This window comes from Ambystoma mexicanum, chromosome 3q (genome assembly GCF_040938575.1).
Source record: "Ambystoma mexicanum isolate Mex_15411 chromosome 3q, UKY_AmexF1_1, whole genome shotgun sequence".
Lineage (NCBI taxonomy): Eukaryota > Metazoa > Chordata > Amphibia > Caudata > Ambystomatidae > Ambystoma > Ambystoma mexicanum.
Genome location: NC_090926.1, coordinates 308,990,067 through 309,011,062, shown reverse-complemented (window position 1 = coordinate 309,011,062; position 20,996 = coordinate 308,990,067). Strand labels below are relative to the sequence as shown.

General features: G+C 47.0%; 1 protein-coding gene across 3 annotated transcripts in view; it reads right to left on the bottom strand.

Annotated features, from left to right (window-relative positions):
• Positions 1-20,996, bottom strand: part of FKBP11 (FKBP prolyl isomerase 11) — a 100,996-nt gene that overhangs the window by 60,096 nt on the left and 19,904 nt on the right. The window contains exon 1 of one of the 3 annotated variants that reach the window (XM_069653847.1): positions 16,351-16,436. The exons of 1 other annotated variant lie outside the window; for it this stretch is intronic. The gene's annotated coding sequence lies outside the window, so the exon portion shown is untranslated. Of the gene's footprint in view, positions 1-15,653; positions 15,874-16,350; positions 16,437-20,996 lie in introns of those variants that run through there. One more of the 3 variants, XM_069653846.1, reaches the window with a different exon arrangement.

Here is a 20,996-nt window from a genome sequence, read left to right as displayed (position 1 = left end):
AGCCTTCCACCTGTGCATCCTCCCAGAGGGTAGGGCCCCCTATCCAGGGGCGTGTGCCTCCTCTAAACCGGAAGTCGGCGCATGGACCCGCGCCACAAACTGGCCAAATTTGCCTACGGATCATCCCCCGCACCCTCTTGGACCATAGATACCATGGCCACGGACTCAACGGAGGCAGGTGCTGCGGCCACCAAAGGAGACATTGCCACCCTATTGTCCGAAATAAAAAACATGGGTGCCAACCTTGGCGGCAAAATCGACAAAATCACCCAGAGAATGGACAGCTTCGAGGAACGATTGGAAAGCGTGGAGAATAATCAGACCTCAATTGGCACCCTTGAAACCCAGATGGATGTACGAATCCGCAACATCGAAAGAAGGGAGGTCGAGGCAAGGCTTAAGATGGATGATCTAGAAAACAGGGAAAGGAGAAATAACCTTCGCTTCTTCGGCATTCCGGAACGGGATGGTGAAACTGAGAAAGACCTCGGTGACACCATTCACGACATTATCAAAATACTAACAGCTGATGAAGACATCGATGAACCTAAGACGGAGCGCATACACAGAGCTGGAGGACCGCCTGGTGGCCCACGCTCTGTACTGGCCAAATTCCACCGATACCAAGACAAAGCCAGAATTCTTGAAAAAGCCAGGTCTGGTGGCCCGCTCACGATGGGAGGCGCGCAAATCACCATCTTCCAAGACTTGTCTTCGCTGACGTTAGCCCTGCGACGCCTCTGCAGCCCCCTGACGAAATGGCTGAAAGACCAAAACATAAGGTACAGATGGGGATATCCTTTCTCGCTTACCTTCGAACATGGCAGCAGGAGATTGACCCTACGCTCCGAAGAAGAAATCAAAGATTGTATCGCCGATCTCCTTGAAGTGAATAAGGGAAGCAAAGAGGATGACGACGGCGAACGCCCGAGAACGCAGTGGGAACTCCAGGGCCCTAGGCGCAAGAGGGTAAAGGGATCAAGAAAATATAGGCGTCCCAACAACACACCAGAGCAGGCCTGAGCCAAGGGACCCAGGCGAAATTTGAACCGACCACAGCCATAGCCACAATAAGCAACGCTGTCTCCCGCGGAGATCGTCACATGGCGGACCCCGCCGAATGGATGCCGCCGCTGGCGGGGCATCCCTCTGGACCGAAAAGTGATGCGAACTTCCGCGGAGAGACCAGTGCACCACACGTAACGTTGAAATTTCTCTCTTGCTTTTTGTCACTGTTGTTGAAACTGTAAAATGTTTGGGGGGGGGGGAAGGAGATGGGGGCTCACCCTTAAGTAGCGATGAGAAACCTGAATGGGACCGTGGGATGACGATCCCCACTGATGGTCTGCCAACGGACCATACGTTTCCACCTAGTCCGTTCCGGACGCCGTCAACAGCTGCCGACGCAGCATACCCTGTTCCTACGCTCAAACGAACGCCACCAACCATGGTGGGACACGAGAGAAGGGGAGAGAGGTAACGAACACTTGGGAAATGTACAAATATCACTGCACTCGCTTCAGGTTGTCGTATGCGTGATGACACAGGGTACCAGCAGGTCTTTCCGGACTCTGGTGGCGAAGGATTCCAGTCTACAAACCATCAATGGCATCACATGAGAAGGTCAAGGGCAAGGGTCTTCTCAGAATTGGGTCAATCAATGTGAAGGGTCTGAACTCTCCTACCAAGAGGTCGCTGGTAAATAGAGAATTCCGAAGGTCTGGCATAGACATTCTCCTCATTCAGGAGACGAAATTTGCGAGGGGTGAGGAGCGGACAGTTCTGGGGACAAGGGGAGGCACGGAATTTTGGGGCTCTGGCCCGCTTAGAAAAGGAGGAGTTGGAATCCTCATTAAAAAAGGAGTTGGGTTTGAGTTAGAGAAGTCCTGGTCTGACGTGAGCGGACGAGCCCTCTTGATTGTGGGGAAAATTGCAAGGATTCAGGTCACGATTGCCACAGTGTACTCACCCAATACCGGACAGACCGCATTCCTCAGGAAAACGATTCCCAAAATAGTGCTGGAAACTGCAGGCCATCTCGTGTTAGGAGGTGACTTCAACCAGTGGATGGACCCATCTGTAGACTGGAGACCAGGTAACCCCGATACGCGGAACCAGCACAGAGGGGCCCGCACCGAATTCGCAGCCCTGATGGAGCTGTACGACCTACGTGATGTATGGAGAACGCAGCACCATGACGAAAAGGGCTTCACTTTCTACTCGAACCCTCATGGCACATTCACGCGCATAGACTATATATTCCTCTCGTCTGATCTTGCGAAGTCCACAAGCCACTCCAATATAGTCCCGATTACGTGGACAGACCACGATATGGTACTGGCTGACGTAGATTGGGCTGACCTGCCTGTCGCCGGAGGATCTTGGCGCTGCAACGAGTCCCTTTGGACTGATGTGGTGTTCAGAGGAGAAATGGAGACCGAAATTGAAGAATATTTCAGGACAAATGACAATGGAGAGGTCTCCAAACAAGTGATCTGGGAAGCTGGGAAGGCTACGTGGAGAGGCGTGCTAATACGCGAGGGCTCCTCTAAAAAGAGAGAGCGGAGGATTGTCGAAAACAAGCTACGCAGTGAAATACACCAGCTGGAGAGCGAATTGAGAGATGAAACAGAAATAGACTCCGCCAAACTGGACATGGCCCACCGCAAAAGGGAAGAACTACGACTGGTGGAACATGGCCAGGTGGTGCGGAAATTGCAATTTCTGAAACAGACATACTATGAAAAAGGTGACAAGGCCGATGCACTCTTAGCTACCAGGCTCAGAGAACGGAGAGAGGAACGCAAGGTTAAGGAGATATCAGAGTCCACTAGCCCCACGACTCACCTACCCTGCTCAATACCCGAGCGTTTTGACACCTTCTACGAAAATCTTTATACCTCCGAGCTGCTATCGGCTCATTCTGACATAGCATCCTATCTGTCCCCAATTACCATCCCTACAGTAACGCAAACGGAAGCCGAACTCCTTGATAGTCCCATAACTGAAAGCGAAACGAGAGATGCAATCAAACGACTTAAACTAGGAAAGTCGCCGGGCGAAGATGGCTACACGGCCGGTTTCTATAAGACCTTCGCCGACCAATTGTCACCATTCCTCACGGAGCTCTTTAACGAGATAGTGAGCTCTGGGACCGCCCCAGATTCCTTTAAGAAAGCCCTCATATCTGTCATCCCTAAAGAAGGTAGAGACCCCAAATTGTGTGGATCGTATCGCCCCATTTCCCTCCTCAATCTGGACGCGAAGATCTATGCCAGGGTATTGGCCGCCAGACTAGAAACCTTAATGCCCAAACTAGTCCATTCCGACCAGGTCGGATTCATTCTTGGCAGGCAGGGCGCTGACACCATGCGTAAGACTCTGCACCTTGTCCACGCCGGACACAGTCTTCCAGACGACCCGGCCCTCCTTTCGATTGACGCCGAGAAGGCTTTCGACAGAGTGGAATGGGACTTCCTGAGTGCAGTCCTCCAGAAAGTAGGAATAGGCCCCAAACTCTGTGATGGGATACGAGCACTATATGCCTCTCCCAAAGCGTCAGTCTTCGTTAATGGAGAATACTCCAGGTGGTTCGAATTGCAAAGGGGAACCAGACAGGGATGCCCGCTTTCAGCGATCCTGTTCGCACTTTCCCTGGAACCTCTGGCACAAAAGCTCAGAGACGACCCCCGAATAGAGGGAATACGGTTGGGAGAGACTGAATACAAAGCAGCGTTATACGCTGATGACATCCTCCTTCATCTAACCAGACCTATGACCTCAATCCCTCATGCCTTAGCCCTAATAGAAGAATATGGTAGGTTCTCCGGATTCAAAGTAAATATGTCTAAGTCCATCCTCTTCCCCCTCCAAGGCACCCCGGTTGAAAATGAAGCAAAGTTCCTCTCCCTTGGGCTCAAAATAGAACACGTGACATTACAATACCTAGGTATAAAGATTACTAGAACCCTAGATGACCTCTACGAGGCCAACTTCCCCCCGCTTCTCCGAAGCTTTGAAAGAGACCTAGAGAAATGGAGTAAACTGACGATCTCATGGCTGGGGCGTATTAATGCCGTTAAGATGGTGTGCCTCCCTCGCTTTCTATACCCCTTCCAGATGCTGCCGATCGTGATACACAAACAATTCTTTGTCGAGGTCCGGAAGACCATGCTGCGGTTCATCTGGCAGGGGAAGAGACCGAGGATCTCATACAACACGCTCATTCTCCCCACAGAAAAAGGAGGGGTGGGTCTTCCTGACTTAAGGAATTACTATAAAGCTGCCCAGTTGCGCGTCCTAATCCCACACCTTAGGGACCACAAACACCTGCAATGGGTCCAGATGGATAACCACTATATGTCCCCTGCCACAGTGGCAGAATGGCTTTGGTCCCCATACCAACGGGTGCAGAGGAAAATCAGACAACACCCAATATTGATTACTATATGGAGCATATGGCGCACTGGGAAAGAGATGCGAGAAGTCACCACCTGGCCATCCCCGCTCAGTCACCTATGGTCTCCTGGCATAAATGACCATATTCCGAACCTGGAACGATTCCAGTCATGGTATGAAGCGGGCCTTGAAAGGGTAGGACAACTTCAGAGAAAAGACTCGTTCATTACACTACCGGACCTGACAACGGCGCTGGGGATAGGTACCTTATCAACATTTCACTTTATCCAGCTAAAAGGGGTGTTGACAAAACCTGAATGGAGAGTGAAATTGAGAAGAGACCTCACCGCCTTTGAGAAACTTCTGGACTCCAGATCAGAGATGAAAGGCCTCATATCCGTAATGTACCAAACACTCCTAGCAGCAGAAGGTGGCAACACGGAACCCCTCAAAGCTAGATGGGAAAAAGACTTAGGTGAAGAGATACTCCCCGACCACTGGGACCTGATGTGCAAAGCCGCACCCAAATCCTCCATCTCCAGCCAGTACAAACTCCATGCAATAAAGCTCCTACATAGATGGCATTATGACCCACTACGCCTCTCTAAAATGTCCCAATCCATGAGCCCGAAATGCTGGAGGAGGTGTGGGGAAAATGCCAACTACTGGCACATGTGGTGGAGCTGCCCGCACATCAAGGTGTTCTGGACTGAGGTTTTGGGATGGATTAAGGAAATAGATGATATACACAGGGAACCCGACCCACACCTGGTTTTGTTTGACCTTGAAAGAGATGAGGAAGAGTGGCTCCGGGTGAAAGGCCTGGCCCCCCAGCTGTTGTTGGCGGCAAGAGCTCTCATAGCGACCAAATGGAAGTCCCACCTGACCCCAGGGAAGGCCGAGTGGATCAAAATTGCTACAAATATCTATGTGATGGAAACGATCACCGCCTCCTTGCACAATAAATCTGCGAAATGTGAAACCCTATGGATGGACTTCAAGAACACGTATATCTCACCCCCTATTGCCTCCCAATCAGAGGAGCCTCAGAACCCGACCGAATGATGCCACGTCCAAAGGACAATACAAAATACAAAAAACGAGCCACCTAAGCCCGACCGCTAACATCTTGCAATGCTTAGCCCTGTGCCAACTGCACGATACCGATAATAATGTTTGATGATTGTATTTGTGATGTACAATAAACCAAGTGGGGGCGGGGGGAGGGTGGGGGGAAAGTATGGCAAACAGCCAACGAAACATACTCAGGTAACTGGGACTGTCGGACGTCAATGAGACTATTGACATCTTGTTCTGATTTGCATCTCGTGCCCGACTTGCCCTCCTGAGGGATGTACAACTGTGTTTGAGCAATGTTTGCATTTTTCTGTTATTTGTAAAACCAATAAATATAAAATTTAAAAAAAAAAAAAAAAAAAATTATTCTGGATTACCTGATGTATCTAGACTTAAAAATCTGGACCCCCAGGAAACTGAAAAGGAAGGAAAGGGAAGTTTCCACCATGTTAAAGTGGAGGCTCCTTCTAACACGAACATGTCTATTGAGCCGACTGTGAAACATCACATGCGGGCATCTCAGCCGGACATGGGGGAAAACTTACAAAGGGCCATGATCATTTATCTGAACAACCTTCTAACTCCAGACTTAAACAAAATCTCATGTGGAGGGTGATGATAGGTCCCATCAACAGCCAACAATGCCAACTCATATTAAGGACAGTGATCTGCGCAATATGACTTGGCGGAAAGTGGCCCTTCCTGACTATCCAGGTATTCTGCTATATAATCTATGTGATATTGGAGGTCCCACCTCCCTAAATAGATCATGTGTTCTTTCTCTGTTTAATAAGATTCCAAAACTAAGACTGATTTCCTCGGCAGACATTAGCTTGGTGGACTTTATTCACCCGACTCGACCATGTGAGAATTGTTCTGAGGTCCCAAAACATCTTTGACCTCATAATACAGGAGACAGAAAACTTTAATAAGATGGGATATGACATACTAATCTTTAACAACGGCTGGGAAAATGGAAGGGATGTTATGGATCCAAAACACATTCCTCTCCGACCACGGGAGGAAGATCATCTGCAGAAAGAAGAGAATATCCCCCAAAAAGGAGGTGATGACCAGGATTGGAGATGGTTAGCGCTGTCTCTGATAGAATCCATCTCTCAAATTCAAAACATACATCAGAAACTTTAGTTATTCTGACCTAACACAACACTGGCTAATCCCTTCATGGAATTCAAGGGGTCCCTCTTCTTTAGTGACCTCAAATGCCCTATGTACGAAACTTAAATCCATGGATGTGATATGTATCCAAGAAACTTGGCTGAGAGCCCCTCTTCATTTGGATGGATATGAATGTAGATATCAATTTGCCGGGGGGGCTCCGTGGTAGACCATCAGGAGGTCTGCTAATTGCGGTGAAAATAGCAAAGGGTACACGAATTATGGAATCTCTCATTGTAACATGGGGAGTACTAGCAATTGTACTAGAGTATACGATCACACACAGTTCAACCTTTATATTGGTAATGAATATTAACTCGAAACCGCAAAACCTAGTAGACAATATCATTGCGTCTATAAATGTTTGTTTCTCGAGTATGCGGACCAAATATAGAGGTCTTGACATTGGTGTAGTGGGAGACCTTAACTCGGAAATCTGTTATGGTGAGGGGATGAATAAAAAAATGGGTTCCGCCTCTTCTAGATCCATAGGGAACCCGGGGCCGATAGACGGGGTACCCTGTTCAACTTCACGTTAAGTCAATGCATGGGCAGATCTGGTCTAAACTTTTTTACTCATGGGGACTTACTCATATGAATGTTGTATTTGATACTTGTGCAAATGAGTTTACATGGTCAAATGGGACTTCTAAATCAATCATTGATCACATGTTTCTCTCAGAAAGACTTTCCACTTCCTGTGTTGATTTCTGTGTGGGCGAATCTTATATGAGTGATCACAGACCTTTAGAGGCTAAACTGAAGTGGAACTATGCTAAACCAATTCAGGATTCCCTCTCAATTTCTTTGACAGCGACATGTGCGGGAAATCGAATTGGTTGGCATGATGGTAACATAGATAAACTGAATGCTGCTTTTGTATATGAGCACCAATGTACTCCTTTGTTTACTAGGTTAATACCATTTTCGGTTCCCTATTTCTGTGATTATGTTAAGTGTTTAATTGACAGCTCAGTAAAACCTAAGGGAATTGGAATCATGAGACCCCAACATGTGCATATCTATGATCCTACTGTAAGGTAGAAAAAAACTGTACAAATCGCAGAATTAGAGCAATCTTAAAATCTAACTTAGATCAGGATACAAAAATGAAGGAAATTCATGTACTTAAGCAAGCAAAAAAAACTGCCTGAAAACTCATAAAATGTACATGTTCGAGAAAGATAACACTGCTATGCTAACGGCATTAAGAGATTCATCGGGCCCGTCAGTTCTGGACATTAATAAACTCCTTGGAGAACTCACAAGTAACATTACAAACAGCATGTGTACAAGAGGATGCTTGGGTCACTTACTTCTCAACTCTATATGAGGGAAAGTTTGCTTTAACAGATTCGCTAGAGGCAATTAAAAGGGGAAGTTGGATATGTAATTTTGGTGTTGAAGATATTGAAAAACAGATTAAAGCTGCAAATATCTCTCGAGCTGCCGGTCTAAATGGGCTTAGCAATAGTACTCTGAAACGAAACCCTGAATTATGGGCTTAGGCACTGTTTATACTATTCTCTGATATCATACTGACTCAATCCATCCCGTGTTCCTGGAGGATTTCTTATATTATCCCTATATATAAAAAAAGGGATAGAAGAAGCCCTCATAACTATCGTCCGATTTCTATAATGGACGCGGATTCCAAAATATTTGCGGGAATAGTTTTAAGGAAAATTGAGGAATGGGCGGAAACAAACTATATTCTTTGCTCCCAACAGTTTGATTTCCGAAAGGGTATGGGCACAGAAATAGGTGGACTAATATTTACCCTCCTCTTGGAGAAAGCGTGTAAGAAAGCAGCGAGTCCTATATATTTAGCCTCGATTGACCTTTCTCTCGCTTTCGACAAAGCTGATCAGGTAAGCTTGTGGTCAAAGCTAGCCTTAATGGGGATTCCATCGGAACTTTTGACTATACTCATACACATGCATGAAGACTCTGCCATACGGATCCGTTTAAATCTGTCAGGAGACCTTTCACAGTTAATACAAACTGGCAATGGGTTGAGACAAGGTTGTTTATTTGCCCCAACATTATTCAATCTATATATATATCGGACGCCGATGGACCTTTAACAGTAGCATCCCTAGTTTCACCAAGGATAGAGGGGGGTAAAATATCTTGGACCGCCTACGCTGATGATATCCTCCTAATTGATGCTACTCCAGTAGGTCTCCAGCGGAAACTGGTGGCTTTGTCGCATTATGTGGGAAAAAACGGTCTTGTTATTAATGAGAAGAAATCGGTTGTAATTATTCTTACAAACAAGACAAAGACATCTGGTTTCAAATGGAAGATAAACTGCTGCACTTTACTCAAGGTCAGATCTCTCTGCTATTTAGGCTTTCCGATCTTTAGTGGATCAACGACCCATATGTATTCGAACTACTATCCATACAAAGCAGATAAATTGATCTTTCAAATGAAAAAGGTTGCTACTAAATACTGCAAATATTCTGTGACTCCGTTAATTAGGTTTTACAACCTTAAAGTTCTGCCTAAACTGCTACATGGCTTTGAAATCTAGCCTTTCTCAACTCGCCGATTGGCTGCTAAATTAGAGTCAAAAATATGGCGGAAAATACTGTATTATTTGCCGAAGGGGGTTCCAATGTCTGCAATTCGTTTTGAGTTGGGCTTCCTTTCCTTGGATAGTAAAATATGCTGGAAAAGACTGACTCTATATCGCAATCTGATTGTATCAAAAGATAATACCTTGTATGCACTTATGGGTAGTAGGCTAAGAACGGGATCTGCGACATCTAAGTAGTTGTTGAATTTACAAATAGACTGTCTGTACTATCTTGACTCCATCTGTCTTACCATCGATACTTTGGTATGCAATCCTTTGAGGGTTAAGGATAAACTCCAATCTTTGGACTGGATAAGATCCATGGAAACGATTGGGTCAGCCAGGATATATAATCAGATTGTATATGAGGGTAAGAAAATTGCAACTCCGGAGTCATACTTAGTTAAGTTTCCAGATCCTAGAAGGAGGATTGCATATCTGAGATTTCGCTTCAATGTCCTGTCGACAGGGGAAATTCTAGAAATTCGCTCAGGTACCTCACTGAGACTTCCCTGTCGTTTTTGACATAGTATCGAAACATCTGTGTCATTGAAGCACTTACTATTGAAGTGTCAGGCGCTAATCCCCCCAACGCCTAGCAGCATTTGGTAAATTTGTTCACGATCCGTCAAGGGTTGATGTCGAAGATCTCTGGTGGAATATGCTATATGGCAAATTGAATGCATTGAAATTGTCCGTAGTAGAATTCTTGCATGAAGTCTGTAATCTGCCTTGGGACAGTTAGCACCAATAATGGTATGTTAATTGTAAATTGATTCAACGTAGGTCCTGTGTTTAATGTGCTTTTTTTGTGTTTCTTTTATGAGGTATTCATACATTCATGATAAATATGGTCTAGGTTTTAATCATTTGAGGAGGTGCTGCACAAACTGACTGTAAAATTCTTTTTAATCGTCTGATTTTAATTAATCTGAGAATGTTTATATTCTTTTGTATAAAAATGATTTTGTGTTTTCTTTTGTAAAGGTTTATAGTGTATAAACCAAACGCAAAATTAAAAAATATTTACCAGTGCTTTTGTAAAATGGTGCATGTCGCCATAAGCACACTTCATATTGGGACCAATGCTGCCAAGCATGCACAGTGAAATTTGCACTTGCCATTTACTGCAAAGTGTGTTTGCAGTAAATGGAAAATACGGTTTCTAACATCCCACTACTCGCCAGCAAGGTCGAGTATCAAGCAAATGGTAACTACTTGCCAATGCTAGTGGGCTGGTATATTTTGGGAGCACAGACAGTAAAAGACAGGGCAGAAGGTTTTCAGTGATTTCACTTTGGAATGCACTATCCCAGGAATTCTGGAACCTATATACTTCATGTAGTCCCCAGAAAAGCTAATAACATAACATACCCCGACCATGCACACAGAATGACATTGGTCAGTAAATTTGCAATGCGGCTAATCTATGGGCCTTATTACAAGCATGCCGGTAAGTTTTCCCAGTTACCGTCATGCCGGTGCCACCGTTTCCGGCAACTGTTATTCCGGAATCACCGGATGATTACGTGTTGTCGGGCATGCGCATTCCAGCATGCCGGAAACGGCGGTACCGGCATTATGGAAACATCAAAATACCCCAAAACTGACAACACCGTCGTCCTCTGTGCCGGTGCCTATGAATATGGCATCACGGTTCCACACCCACCGGCAACAGGGGTCCGGCAATTACCGTGACTGGAAACAAAGTGATCGCCGGAACAGGAAATTGGCCGGCGGCCATTATAAAAACACAATCCATTGCAATCGTCAAAGCACAGGCAACACTCCGGACCTGACAAACTCCACTGTCAGCAAGCCATCCAGATTCTGTGAGACCCGTAAGCGGAAGCCATGCTTCTCTAAGCCAGTGCTGAACATGCTAGCGGACACTATTGTCAACCATGCCGCAGAGCTCTTCAGCAGCAACCAGCGCAGGAAAACCCAGCTGCACAAGAACAGCATCTGGGAGGAGGTGGCCCAGAAGGTGTCGGCTGCTGGCACATCCCCTCGCACCGTATGAGACTGCCACAAGCGATGGGACGACCTGCGCCTGAGGGTACGGAACCTCCTCTCGGCAATGCAGAGACAGGGCATCGCTACAGGTGGTGGGAGAACATCCCCAATATGGTTGATACCCTGGGAGGAGACATCCAGCAGTGTGCTGCACCTAGAGTCCATTGAAGGGGTCAGTGCTGTGGAGGCCAGAGCCAGGACACCCGAAGAGGCCGGTGAGTACACATAGCCCCAATGTAATATCAACCTCCCTGGCCACCCTGCACCCACCACTGTACCAACATATCACAAAAATGGCAATTGCATCATCCACAGCCCCAAAAACACCCTGCATGCCCCCCGCCAACCCAATCAAACAACCTGGGTGCATACATAGATTTTGGCCACCAAAATATGACCCATCCCATGGCCACCAAAATATGACCCATCCCAGTAATACACGTAGAACCCAGCACCGGAACCCTGTACTTCCAACTGAACATGCATCTGCTCCCACACAGACACACATCACCCTGCCACAGCGTACTGCATGTGTGCCCGGCATGCTTCCCCTGGCAAAAAAAAATCACAGCAGTGCTAAGCCCCATCTCCACCCCCAAATGACCACCGTTGGACACAAAGGCAACATGTGACGCCCTTGTCCCAGCCAGCCCGACCCCTGTGCATAAATACAAAACTGTTCCCGTAACTGGTACAGGCAGCAAGCCCATGCTGACCCCATCGATACCACACCCCTGCCCACTCCACCATTCTACTGCGTGAACCCTCCCACTCCCCATAACACTGTACCTAGCAATTGGCAGTACACCACGACAGTATCCCCAGCGCACTACTGTACCATGTACAAACATCAGAAATCCTGCCGCTCAGTATGCATAACACAAGCATTTATGCATCATACCATGTACCACACAGCACAGCCATGACAAACATAATGCATGTATCTCTGCTTCATCAATTCACACTGTTCACTGACACATGCCTATCAGACTCCCGCAGGCACATCATCTGACAATGAAGTGGGCCAGGCAAGCACCTCAGGGAGCACCAGCCACCGCAGCACACCACAGACCACCACCACCCAGGACACCACAGCCTCCACTGGCACAACTGCCACAGTCAGCACAGCTGTGGTCATCCTGCCAGCCCTTACCATCACTGTCAGCAGTGCTGTGGACATCCCGCCAGCCCCTACCATCACAGTCAGCACAGCTGTGGCCATCCCGCCAGCCCCTACCATCACTGTCAGCACAGCTGCGGACATCCTGCCAGCACCTACCATCACTGTCAGCACATTTGCGGACCTCCCGCCAGCCCCTATCATCACTGTCAACCGAGCTGCAGACATCCCACCAGCCCCAGCTGCTGTAGTATCACCACCACCACCAGCAGCAGAGCAGCCACATGCACGTGCCCATCTATCAAGTGCAGAGGACATAGCTGACAATGGTGGAGTTGACACAGGGGCGACCAGCGACCACAGCAGCTATGAGCCTTTAGTATTCAGCCTGATAGACCCAGTGTCAGGGAAATGGAGGGCAGACTCCGGCGCATCGAGGAACGTCAGGAGGTGCAGTTGATGCGGGAGAGTGTCCAGGTCACTGGGTGGCAAAATACACGTTCCCTTGGACGTTGCACAACTGCCATCGTCCAAATGGCTAGGAGGGTACGCAAGGGCAATTGTGTCATGTCCTCCTTTGCCGAGACAATGGCAATGTGCCTTCAGGCCTTCCTCTACAGATGTCCCCCTGAGCAGGCCCACACACCTTCCACAGGTTTGACGCCTGCGGGTTATGTGCCCAGCAGCCCAAGGCGACATTCGATGCGCCTGTCCACCTCTGCACTCAGTCGCATGCCAGATAGCAAAAGGAGATGCAAATAGGCCCTCAACAGACGTGTGCCCTGTATGTGTCTTCTGTAAGGACTACTTGGACAACATGACAGGAGTTTTGGATAGATAGTTGGGGATGGGAGTGGGGAGGGATCATTTGGGAGGAGGAGTGGGAAGGGATAGTTTGGGTAGTTGATGTCGTTCCACATTTGTTATTCATTCAATTATATACATTACACTTGGTGTTGCATTGAAATCAGGACTGGACATTCATTTTTAGAGTGACTGGGAAATGTATTTCCTGTACAGTGCTGAGTGCGTTTGTTGTCCTAGACCATGTGCTCATGTGATGTGTTTAGAAAAAGTGGGTTATCAGTGCATTGCATGCCTCACGGCCATCCACAGCATCCCTGCGATGTGCCAATGGCAGTTCCTCATCACTGGGCCTCATTACGACCCTGGCGGAGTGGGTTTACGCCAGCGTTATTCGCGGCGGACCCGTCCGCCCTACTACGAGTTTCCGTAGCGCCATGGAGCGTTATCCGCCTGGTTTTTCCGGGCGGAGAAATCCATGGCGCTACGGGACCTTGTCGTTAATTACGCCACCGTATTTTGAGGTGGCGTAATTAATGCCTTCCCCACTCCCATTATACCCTATGGGGCAAAAATGGGAATGGGGAAGGGTAAAATGGGGGATGGGGATTTACCGCCCCGCCAAGGTCGAAATGGGGCGGAAAATCCGCCAACCCCCATGGCGCTATCGGCAGCTTTCCGCCATGCTCCATGGTGCATTTTGCACCGCGATTTCCGCCAGGGCTGTAATGAGGGCCACTGTCATTCTCATCCACTGCATCAGGTGGGTGCATTTCCATGTCCGGGGGCAGTGGTATATTGTGCCTGATACACATGTTGTGTGGCATGGCACAGGCCAGGACTATCTTGCCCACCTTCACAGGGCTGTACATCAGTGCCCCCCGCCCCCCAATCTGCTCAGGCAACGGAACCTTGCCTTTAACAGGCCTAATGTCTGCTCAATCGTACAACGTGTCCTGATGTGAGTATGGTTGTATCCCTGCTCGTGCTGGTTCTGTGGTTGTCTCAAGGGGTGGGGGGGGGGGGTTATCAGCCATAGCATCAAAGAGTATTCGGCATCACCTGCACGTGAGGAACAGAAAGGGGAAAATCATTGTGGGGTCTGTATCATGTTGGCACAGTCTGTATATTGTTCACTCGCTAATGTTAGTTATTACATGCGATTTGCAGGAGACTTAGCATATGTCATAGATGAGCATGGTAACATGTGCATTGTGAATGTAAATTTATGTTTATGCATTGTATGGACAGTTTGCGTAGAATCCGGGTGAACCGAAGGATTTCTGTCTGCATTCATCAATGTCAATGTAATGACATGGGCAAATAGCAATTTTTGCTTGTCTGGGTGCAAGTGTGCCGGTGGCATTACCAGGTGGCATGTTTCTGTGCGGCCCGCAAAAGAGAAATCTGCCTGACACAGCCCGATAGGTCAGACCCTGCCGGGGGCCGCAGACATGGTAGGCAAAGTAGTCACAGGTGATACCGTTTCTTTAAATGCAAAAAGAATTTGCTATTATTTAGAGATTGAATACATATGTGAAGGCAAACTTGCATTTTGAGGTACATGATGTGCTTCATGGGAGTGGTTGACCAGCATCTATGAATCTAGCAAAATGATGGATGTGGATGTATACACAGAGGGGTACCATAGTAGGAATTGATTGGATTGGGAAGGCGAGGATGGGCTAACTATTGCCAAGCAGCCAATATGCTTCGTCACTATGCGTGATGGATGGGTGGTTTACTTTTCCATGGCCCACTCACACCCACCTTGCCCTATGACCCTTTCACTACGGCACACACAAATCAGACGAATGTGTGTTCTGATTTAGTTTCGATTTGCATGTCCTATGATTGTCATATCAACCATCCATTGACATGTCCAGCTATTTTATTTCTGTTCTGTTCACATGCATGTGTGTATGTGCACTTGCAACAGGCAGGGGACCTGGCTACATGCTGGGGACACGCCAGTGGTTTGGAGGTGGGGTGTTGTGCTGCATTGGAATGAGTCTGTGCTGCAGGGAGTGTGGGTTGTGCAGTGTGTTCTTGCAGAGACAGAGTTCTTGCTGGGACATTGGTGTGATGCATTTTGGTACCTGTAGTGCATTTTTATGTTGCCGTCCAGCTTTGATGTTATTGTGCATGTGCATGCTGCGTCTGTCCATTTGACACACGCGAGTCATGCCCTTCAACTGATGCATGCTATTCATGTGTCGGGCATTGCATTGCACACATGCACTGCAGATAGTTGTGAACCCCTCACCCCCTCAATTCCACAGGGCACATGCTTTGATCATTACACTCACCCAGCAGCCAGGTATGCTCTATTGTATTATTCCCCCCCTCCTCCCCCAATTCCACCGTGCACATGCTATGATCATTACACTCGCCCAACAGCCAGGTACACTCGGGTGCATTATGCCCCCCCCCCCCACAATTCCACAGTGCGCATGCTTTGATCATTACACTCACCCAAAAGCCAGGTACGCTCTCTGCTGTGATGTGTCAGGTACCCAGGCAGTGTGGAGTTCCTCAGCACCATGGAATCGTGGGTTGATCCTGGAAATCTTGCACAGCAATGGGTGATGAGGTGGTGTGCATCACACACCATCTGCACATTAAATTCATCTCGGAAATGGAATGAACGGCTTTGTTAAATTTGAAAATAGAGTTCTAATTTGTAATTCCGTCCAATGTGTTTTTTTGTTTACTTTATTTGGAAGCAAATGGTGTGGGCGTGTGGCAGCAGGTAGCAGTTCTCGGTAATTGCCAGCATTGCTGGGAGCGTGCCACCTGTCTCCCTCATGAATGCTCCCAGCGGTTGCCGGAGGAGGCTCACCACACACTCCGAATTTCAATGGGGGCGCGCAGCCCCCTATTGACCCCCACCGAGTTGGCGCCTGTGCGTTGCACCCTTGCTCTCTTTCCACACTCACTGCGTCGCGCTGCGCGAAATCGCGCACTTTGCAAATTAACTCTTTATCAAACTGAAGAAAACGATGTGATTTTCGGGACCTCTCGGAGACACACTTTAGCCGAAGGACGTCCATAGAAAGTGAGGAAATGCGCCACAACTACACACAAATAGCACGTCGTGCAACAACTAAAAAGAACATGTATGCTTCCAACAGCATATGTTTAGTTCTCTCGGGGCTGGTTCGAAACCTACCACATTTTTCTGCCTCCTCCCCACACCCACATCACATCTCACGGGTTGCTTCTCTCCGCCTTTCTCTACGTCCCATTGTCCTCCCCGCCCCTCTGCCTTCCACCGTTCCACCCTCTGCCCTCCTACTTTCCCCGCCTCTCTTCCACGCCCCTCCCTAATGTTTACTCTCCCCCTCCTTCCTCCAGCCACACGCACCGAATTCTCAGTGCTGACGTGTTATTTCAGGACTCCAGCGTTCTGAGTCGTCACCTCAGAGCAGCCATTCCCCCTCCAACTCCCCCCTTCCAAAAAGCGGACGGCGACCACTCTTTCTGCATCCCCAAGCCCGAAAAAGGCCACCGCAGTCAATCGAGCGGCCCCCGTTGAAATGGTGGGGTCACAGTCACATAGTGCCAGATGTGCACAATTTGAGAAAGCGCGTAGTCATGACCAGTGGAGTTTCTAGCCAACTTGGTGCCCAGGGCAAAGCACTAGAATCTGCCCCCTGACTGGCACACGTCACTCTCAAACTACACCTCTGTGTCACGCAACACATCTTTCGTGAATATCAATAAATCATTGCTAACAAATGTTATGATGTTATGACACTTGTATAGCGCCAAAATCCCTAGGGCGTCCAGGCGCTTACTTACAAACAAGAAACAAAATAAACACGGCAGCTGGATGGAAGCTTACATAAACAATGTCGTTTTCATAGATTTCTGGAAAGCTAAGTGGTCCATTTGTTCCCTAAGTATTTCTGGTAGATCACAAATAGATCAAATATAGCTGTTTTAATTACGCTGTAATTCTATCACTTTACAGAAGAAATCCAATGTGAAAACACTGCTGTTGCTGCCCAAGTAAATGGTTCTTCTGTCAACTGCGCCTAGGGAAGGCCTTGCCTGAACGCAGTTTCAAACTTCATGCACCGGCACATTGTGGCGTGACCAGCCTGCCGGCATCTGAGGGCCTACCTACCGCTGGCCCTTGCGTTGCAGGCGTTCTGTTTAAAACAACCTTTCTTGTATTTCGCAAGGGGTAACACTAGAATAACTATATGCATTATTTTCTGATAGGCTATCATTCCAAGGTGGACAGCCTGGTACACTCCTATTGCACTCACTCAAAATACCCCTATGAGAGAGGAAGGGGGAAAAATAGCAACAATGAGTGTTCCTGTCTGCTTTGCATTAAATCAGAGCATTCCGGAAATATAACAATGATAAGAGATCTCTATATTTGATAAACAAATCTGTGGTAAAAGGGTTGTATGTGTGAATCAGTAAATGCATAACAGACACATGGCTTGGTGCTCACATCTCTGTTTACAACACTCACCCTAACATTAAAATATTTGTAACCATGAACTATACTGACTAATTAGACATCTTAAGTTTTTGAATTTGAGGATAAAATTCCTGCAACTTCAGCCACTCAAATGGGATATAAGGGGTCTTTTGCTTCTTTTTTCTGAAGAATTTTAAATGAGGAGAGGCTGGGTCTCAGTCTGAGGGTGCCCAGTCCCCAATACAGAAACTTCTTTAGGGAATTATATCTATAGACCAGAACGGACACCCTACAAGAGACACCCAATAAGGAGGGAAAAGTTTACAGAAAGGATTGTACTTCTTACAAATGTTACCTTACCAGTAATAAGATGATGAAGCGTTTTAAACAAAACTGGCTTCTGATACATGGCATAGGGCCCACAGTTTCTCAGCCACTACCTCTGAACCATTGGGCAGGCTTCAGGGGTTATTTCTGCACGAAAGAGCAGTACCGTTCTTGATCTAACAGAACTGGCATTAGAATCTCTTCTTAGTCCTAGCCTTCAGCTAATGAAAATCATGGTGTGGTAGTGTAGAAAGGGTGTTTGACCTAGTGGATGAACAATCTGAGGCAATTTCTTTGATTGTTTTATGTGTTTAAGTGTGGGGATAGTATGGCACACTCATTAGAGCTACATACACAAACAATTCCAGTGTGCTATTGTATGGACATGGAATGCATCAGACAAAAATAGTCATATATGCTGTTACATAGAGGAGCAGTTTATAGACACCTTAACAAACAGGGTGGTCACTTGGGCAGCACACAAATCATTGCTGAACACATATCACTGCATCGATTTGACACGGACTACGTCTCCATGTTGACACAATGAACCCTGCTTTCCTAATCAAGGTGCCAAGTCACATTGAGGAGCCATCTGGCAGTGGTTGGCGTGTTAAGAAAATGAAAAGTTCTTTGATGCTGAGCGAATGCATTTAGTCCATGTCCCAAAGCAGCCACTAGACCACTCAGGCAAGAAAATGAAAGTTAACTTTCTCAGGCATGCACCGTATGTAACTAAAAAGTACTAAACCAACAAAAAAAAAACGTGTTGGTGTGTCAAATAAAAAAAGACATCAAAATAAAGAACATAGTTTTGAACTATTTCTATGTGGCATGGTAATTCTCTTAGAAGAATTAGTAGATTTGAGCAGCTAACGGATGCTTTGTGCTGGCCTTCAAAATAAAAATTGCCCATGTTCAGTTCTTATCACTGTGGTGTAAAAACAATGGCTTGTTAAATGTACCATCCCTGCCTTCACTTTAAAGGCTCTGTCAACACAAAGAGCATAAACTGGAGGTGGGATGGAGAGTGTGTGTTCTTCGGAGTATGCATTCCTTTATTGAACACAAAGGAATGCTTGACTTTTGGCCTGCAGCAAGCTCCGAGGCAGCTGTCTGGGTGGGGCCTTTCCTGTGCGCCCCCACCACCTGAGCGTCTTAAGCTCTGCTCCCCGGGCAGCCTCCCACTTTGCCTGCCCCAGGAAACTGGTCTGGTTATGGCCTATCAGCGGCAGCATTACACAACGGGTACTTGAAGAAAATCGCACAGCTGGAGTCCTGCTGTTGAAAACACATCCTACTTAGAGCCCACGTGGCTAGCAAGAAACTGCTGGGATTTAACATTAATAGCATGTACTCCTGGAGGGGGTTCACACTCCTGGAGTCATAATACTGATTTGGCATTGCTAAATTGCGCTCAAACTACTTTAACCAAAGCTCAGTATAGTAGAGTACTTTAAGTCATTTGCAAGAAAATTGATTCTGTCAGCCTAATGCAGTCATCTCTCAAAGATGGGTTAAATGAATGTGTTTGTTAACGCTAGACATAACGTTCCCAAGTAGCTAGAAACGCAATGTGTCGAATGACTATAAAGAGCATACAGTCGCTTTTCCGAAAATCTGTCACCCCCACTAACCCCGCTTTTCCTGACGTAGTTGTCAGGCCAGTTGTTTTTAGTTACATGCTGCGTAGTTGCAAGTGCAGTAGGGTAATGTGTTGTAAGTGTTTTTAAAGGTACTTTATTTTGTGATGTGAGTGATTATGCACTTTTGTAGTGTACCATATTAAAATATTAAATTATATGTTTTATTCTTCTCTGACCTAAGAACTGATTCTTGCGACAGTTCTGTTTTCTCCATGGCAGAAGTCCACGCACCCACGTGGTTAAAGGTGGGGTAGCCTGTTTCTCTGTCTTTTTTTAGACATATCTCTCAAAGAAGTCCATCAATCATAGACTGATTTTGCCTTTTATTGGCACCAATATTATGAAATCTAAAAGTTGTGAAGCTTTGAAGATAGGAAGATTCTGAAAGAATAATAATATATTAATAACTTTGATCTGTGAGTAAAATAGGGTGTGAAAGAGAACGTCACTGATAAACTCTCACAATCTACATTGAAACCTGCTGAGGGAGACATGGAGGCTGTTATGTTATGTTACTCAGATTTATAACCCACACTTGCACGGAAAGGCATCTTGGTGCAAGGATAGTCACAGCAGTACAACTTCAATCTAGGGGACTAATGAAAGAGCAGAGTTTTTAACAAGCGTCGGAAGTGCAGGTGGTTCATGGTCAGCATCAAAGTAAAAGGGAGACCATTCCATAACTTACTAGCGGCCACCGAAAAGTCTCGACCGCTCACTCTTACACGACAAATCGGGGGACAGTGACCAGACAGTCACTGCTTCACTGGAGAGGGCAGCCAGGAATATAAAGAGTGAATTTATTCCACAAGAAATTGGCACCAGCCTGGTAGTATGCCTGGTGAACAAGCCGAAAGATTTAAACACTATTCTTTGTTTCACCGGGAGCCAGTGTAAAGAACGCAGCACTGGGCTAATGTGGGAACCATAAAGGGTGGCTGTGGCTGTCCGAGCAGCCAGGTTCTGCAGCAGTTGCAGGCGATGGATTAGGTAGAGAGCATTACAATAGTCCAGCCACAACGGGAGGGTGAAGAGAAGGAGGAAGAAAGGGCAGAATCTTCCGAAGGACCCTCAGTAAGAAGTGGCCAGTCTAGCACACTGCACTTACCTGTGACGACATGGACAGAGAAGCAGAGAGATTGACCCCAAGATTTTTAACTACCGTCACTGGAACAGCAAAGTCATACAGTGAGGATGGCCAGAAGGCCGAGGATCAAGAACAGGATTCAAAGGAGGCACCCACCACCAGGACCTCAGTCTTGTCCCAGTTGAGTTTGAGCCAATTTCTGCCCATCTACTCCCCCACAGCCGCCAGGCAGTCACACAGACAGGATGGCACCTCCTCACGGTCCCAATCTAAACGGACCAGGAGCTGCTTGTCATCCGCGTATGAGTAGCACCTGA